At 45.0% G+C, this 5,855-nt stretch overlaps 1 pseudogene; it reads left to right on the forward strand.

Annotated features, from left to right (window-relative positions):
• Positions 1–3,124: 3,124 nt before the first annotated feature.
• Positions 3,125–3,435, forward strand: LOC142434665 (U6 snRNA-associated Sm-like protein LSm3 pseudogene; annotated as a pseudogene).
• The last annotated feature ends 2,420 nt before the right edge of the window (positions 3,436–5,855 follow it).

A 5,855-nucleotide genomic window follows, 5' to 3' on the forward strand; every position in this document is an offset into this window, starting at 1 on the left:
AAGAACCCCAATTCCAATGGCCTAGTTCCAGCACCTTTGCCATGCAGCCTGTCAGGCTCACCGGGAGTGGTCAAAAGCCATGGGAACCAAAACCCTTCCACCACGGGACTTCTGCACCAGAGGGGGTGGTGTCTCTTCTGCTCCCCAAGGATCTCAATCCTTCCCAATGCCTTTCTAACTGCTTCCAGAATGTAGCTGCAGCAGTTCCCTTGGCAACAGCTGCAGCAGTTGTCCCCTCCTGGCCTAGGGCACCTACAGACCTCCCTGGTGTCCTTTCCCACACAGGGCTCTTCCCTGACATGTCTGACAGACATCTCACCCCTGCCTGCTGTAAACAGCCTTCCCCTCTCTGTTCCTGGTGCTCTCTAACCTCCCTGCTCTCCACTGCACTCACTCGTTATGCCCCCAACTCCTGCCCTCTCCCTTCTCCTCCACCCTCTTCTGCTGGCCTGCCCTCAGTCCAAGGAGCCCCCAGGGATTTCACCCCCAAACCATAGCTGACAGGGACTCTGGAGGTGCCTGGCCACAAGTAAGTGATCAAAAGTTGTGTGGGCGGAGGGGGGCACTGTCCTCCTCTGAAATGCAAACACACCACCAAACCCACCCTGGCTGTCTTCTTGCAGGGTGCTTGGGGCCTCCATGGTAACAAGTGATAGTGGCAGAGCCTGAGGGCAGGATGCGCCCCCCTCTGAGCAGCTTCCTCAACAGAAGTGAATTGGCTTCCTCTTCTGGAGGCCTGCAGGTCACCATCCCCCATGCAATGCCTCCCTGTGGTGCCTGGGGAGGTGCAGTCAGTGGGCTATTATCCCAGCTACACCAGGGGAACTCCTTAGCTGGAGAAAGGTGAGGGGTGCTGGTTCCAATCTCTCCACACACAGGCACCTTCCACCTCATCTCCCTCTCTTCCTGCCCAGCACCCCCACACCCACCCCTAATCCCCAACCCCGGGGTATCCAGCAGCAGTGCACAGCCCTGCATGGCCAGCTAGGGAACCTCCAAGACTACCCCTGGAGCTCCCCAGTACAGCCCTGTGCGTTCAGTCCCAGGGTTTCAGCAACAGGATGTAGAGCCAGGTTCTCAGGCCAGGGGCAGTACAGGTGGCCCTCCCCACGGACCCACAACCTTGGGCAGACACCAAGCCTTCCTGGCTGCCAGGCAGCCCCCAGTGCCCATCCAAAGAGCCCAGGGCTTGGTGAGAGTTGCTCTCCAGGTGAGCCCCACTCGCGGTGACCCCTCTGGCATCAGACACTTTCCTGCTGCAGATATCTTACATGTTAACTAGACACGGGCTTTGTGGATCCTTTGGGGTGTGGTGTCTCCTTCGCTCCTCACCTCCTCATCAAGGATCACCCACGTGGCATCCTGTATCAAAACTCCATCTCTCTCTCTCTCTCTCTCTCTCTCTCTCTCTCTCTCTCTCTCTCTCTCTCTCTCTCTCTCTCTCTCTCTCTCTTGTTTGTAACAGTTTTTTGGCACTTCCTTCGCATCCCATAATGTGCAGTATTTGGGTCTTATCAAGAAGGGGTGTGCAATCATTAATCACCACAATTGATTTAGTGACGATTTCTTCTTCCTTGTAGATTTCTTCTTCCTTGTACACATGATTATTGCTGTCTTTATTTCTCCCTTTTAATTTTCCCGCTTTTACTTTTTCAGTTTTAATAATTAATCGGGAATCCAGACATATATCTTTTCATAGTTCAATGACAGAATTGTATAATTGCTACCACGATCAATTTCCAAACATGCTCTTTCTTCCTGGACTCCTTGACATCGTCCTCTCCCTTACCTACTACCCACACTGAGGACCCCACCACCACCAAAAACCCTTATTCTGCTTGCCTTCCCCATAGGTTCATCACCCCTGGCTTTCATATACAAGAGCGCTGAAAGGCATATAACACCACTTCAGGATCTCCAATGACATGCCTCTGCCGAGATGTGCCCTAATGTGAACAGACATTGTGACAAAAATATACACAACAAGACTTTCTCTGACTCAAAACTTTCTGCGTGTAAAATTCAGTGCCATTGATCACACGGTTCCTGTTGTGCAACCATCTCCTGCTCCTGATTATTACACCTCATCAACGTACAAAAGCTCAGGGTACCCCTCGGTCAGCTGTGGCGTCTTTTGTCCTTATGGCTTTTTTATTTATAGCTTTGTCATACTTTACTGTTTGGGGGGCAAGCAGGGGGAGGGGGAGCTATGTTGGCAGGCAAACTGGGTGAAGTACCAAGCTGCTAACTCAAAGGTGGACGGTTGAAGCCCAGCAGTCTCACTCTGCAGGAGCACGGTGGGGTGGTCTGTTGGGAAAAGATTTACAGTCTCAGACATCCCACTCTGTCCTGCTGGCACGCTCTGGGTCAGAATCAAGTAGACAGCGGGGTTGGGGTTTGGGGAGATGTGCTCCACATGGTGTTTATCCATCCATCTGTTGGTGGACACTTGAGTTGTGGCCACCTTTAGGCTATGGTGAATGGTGCTACAGTGGACGTGCTGTGCACAGGTAACTCTGGGCCCCATTCTCTTGGATACATACCTAGGAGCGGAATTGCTGGCTGGTATGCAAGTTACACACGGCAACAATGTCTCCAGATCCTTGCCTGCATTTGTTGTTTTCTCTTTGCTAAGAGACACACAAGTGGGTGTGAGGAGATATAGTTCCGTGGGAGATTTCTTTTGATCTTGTTAATTGCTTATAATACCGAGCATGTCTATTTATAGTCCATTTATAATCCGTATGCTTTCACAAAGGCTTTGCGTCTGTCATTGCCAGATGGCTCCTGGGTCAGGAAGGATAAGAAGATGTTTTTTGTTGAAAAGTATGCCTGGTGCCACAGTGTGGAAAGGATGGTATGTGGTGTGTGTGGGGCAAACACAAGACTGAGCCAAATCTGCATGGTTTGTTTGGGCGGAGTCAACCCCTGCATTAATGTACACGGTTGCCACTAAGAGGAGAGGTATCATCTGGGGAGAGGACATGTTGATGGAATATTTGGAGAATCCCAAAAGTACATACTTGGAACAACAACAACAAAAAGTCCTTTCTGGCATTAAGAAGAAGAGAGAGCGGGCAGAACTGATAGCTTAGCACAAGAAAGCTACTAATGGGCATTTGAAGCATGGCGGACGATGTGGACCAGCAACAAACTACCAACACAGTAGAGGAGCCTCTGGATCTCATTAGGCTCAGCCTGGATGAACGCATTTATGGGAAAATGCGAAATGACCGGGAGCTTCAAGGAAGATTGCATGCTTATGATCAGCATTTAAATATGATACTGGGAGATGTGGAAGAAACTGTGACTACTATAGAAATTGATGAAGAAACGTATGAAGAGATATATAAATCAACAAAACGGAATATTCCAATGCTCTTTGTGCGGGGTGACGGTGTTGTGCTAGTTGTCCCTCCGCTCAGAGTTGGCTGAAACCCAGCATCTGTTCAGAGGGGAAAAGAGGAGCCTCCTGAATGGAGGCTGTATTCTGAAGAGAAACCTATATAAGCTTTGATGCTCAGAAGTAACCAAGGATTCGTCCTTTCCTGAAATAAGTCAGTCTGCCACCCCAAACCAAATGACAGTTTAATTTTGTACCCACCCTTCCAATAAATGTAATCACAAAAAATGCAGGGTTTTTTCAGCAAATAATTTTGGGATTTTTTTTCTTTAAATAAATGTTTCTTTTCATAAAAAAAGAAAGCTGCTAATGATTATTAGTTATTATAAAGTAGAAATATTTCCTTATGTGTACCATATTTAAATTGATCTCACACACCAGAAACCTGATTGTAAATGAGTGATATATGATTTACTTGACAGCCTTACATCAAATTAAATATTGTCTGTGCTTAGATGACTATGATCAAGCATTTAAAATTCTGATAGAAATTTCTGTTCAGAAAGTGTTTTAACTGCTTTTCCCAAAGGTGTAATTGGGCTTTTAAGGCTAGGTCGAATTGGTAACTTTTAATTTTTCACAAAGTTTGTGAATGCAATCTTATATAGATTGCTTTTATGTTTAGATTTATATATCTGGTTATATGAATATATTTCAATACCTGGAAGTCTCCCCACTGCCTCATGGAACAGAGTACAATGCCTCTAATTCAATTTGCCTTCATGAGCTTGTTTAAATGCCAGGGTGGAAGACAAGTAGCAATGGCCACTGTACCTGGTTGCTCTTAGCTCTTTTTTTCTAATTAACATTCGCTGTTCAAATATTGTCTCTTAATTAACGAAAAGAGTTTCAGTATGATTTGTGCGTGATATCAAATAAAGTTTTCGCATTTTATAGAGATTGCAAAGTCAGATGCATTTAAGTCTGCATGAGATAGCAGCAAGTTGAACTTTGCATTTAAATTCTTAATCCGCAATTCATAATGGTTTTCAAGCAGCTCTACAAAACATATAAAACTGTTGAACTACTGGGAAAAAACTAATGACAATAATACAATAAACAGAGGAAATTCTCAATCGAAAAGAAATTTTAAAATATTCAAAAGTAGAATAACTTCAAAATGGGTAAAAGGGAGATCAAATGAAAAGGTATTAACTTTTAACCTACTTGTAACTTAACTAGATCTACCATAATCATCTTTAAAATGGTCTCTGATAGGAGGAGACACCAGTCCATGGAGAAGGAGTCATGTTTGTTAAAGTACAGGGGCAGCAGAAAAAGAGGAAGGCCCTCAAGGATATGCATTGACAGAGCAGCTTCCAAAATGGGTGCAAGCATAGGAACAATTGTGAAGATGTCCAGGATTGGGCAGTCTTTTGTTCTGTTGTGCGCAAGGTCACTATGGGTCAGAACCAACTAGATGGCACCTAACAACAATTGTTTGCTGGCAAGCCTACTCACACCTCTCTTCTTGAATTAGAGGGGACTTATCAAAGGGATAATGTATGTGTAGAACCTGCAAATGGATTTTGGGTTTCCACTGTCATCCATAGCCTGCTGCAAACCAGATGCTCACAGTTTAACCTCTAATACTATTCCCTTCTTCAGACTTGAACGATGGCATTTGCAATCCCTTGGATCACACAGGCTGGTGTGTTTCTTCCATAAGAACTCAGTTGATGGATCACTTCGATGGCTGCTTGATTGAAAACAAGCTTTTAAGGACCAAGACAATATCCTTTCTAATAGCCAGACACCATGTAGTTTCTTCACCACACTTTGCTATAGCACCCCTATCTTCAGTGATCTCTTTCTAGAGGAAGACCCTCAAAACAGAGCCATTTCATAATAATTCATTGTTCTTAGCTTCGGGCTATAATTAAATGTGAGCCCAAATCCACTCAAGGATATATGGTTTATATAAGTTTCTGGATCACCTTAGAGACAACATTGGAATTTTATGCAAGAGACCATTATCAGTCATCTCCCTGGGACATAAAGTAATTCTGTTGATAGTGCCCTTAATTTAGCCAATGTCATAGAATTTAAAACACTGTTGAGAAAAGGAAACTACATGAATCTAAACCAGCTGTGATTCACAATACATGGCATACTGACTTGTACACATGGATCTCAAGTGACTGGACACTATTTACCCTAACAATGGGAGGTGGTGATAGGGAAAAACTGTTAATAATAGTTATTGACAGTGGCAGAACCACCCCTAGAAGACTAATACATATCATCCAAAAGCAAGGAGGGCATTACAGTAATAAATATGTGGTAGTCCCGCCCCACCAATTAGTGGGCACCTTCAAGGCAAGAGATCTGAACCACAGTCTAATGACTACCAGTGCTGTACCCTTCAGATGGCAGTCATCTACCTCTTCTCACACTGTGGAGTTTCAGGCTAAATTCCAAGGACTACAGGTGAGTTTGAGGTCAAGCCCAG

This window comes from Tenrec ecaudatus, chromosome X (assembly GCF_050624435.1).
Source record: "Tenrec ecaudatus isolate mTenEca1 chromosome X, mTenEca1.hap1, whole genome shotgun sequence".
NCBI lineage: Eukaryota > Metazoa > Chordata > Mammalia > Afrosoricida > Tenrecidae > Tenrec > Tenrec ecaudatus.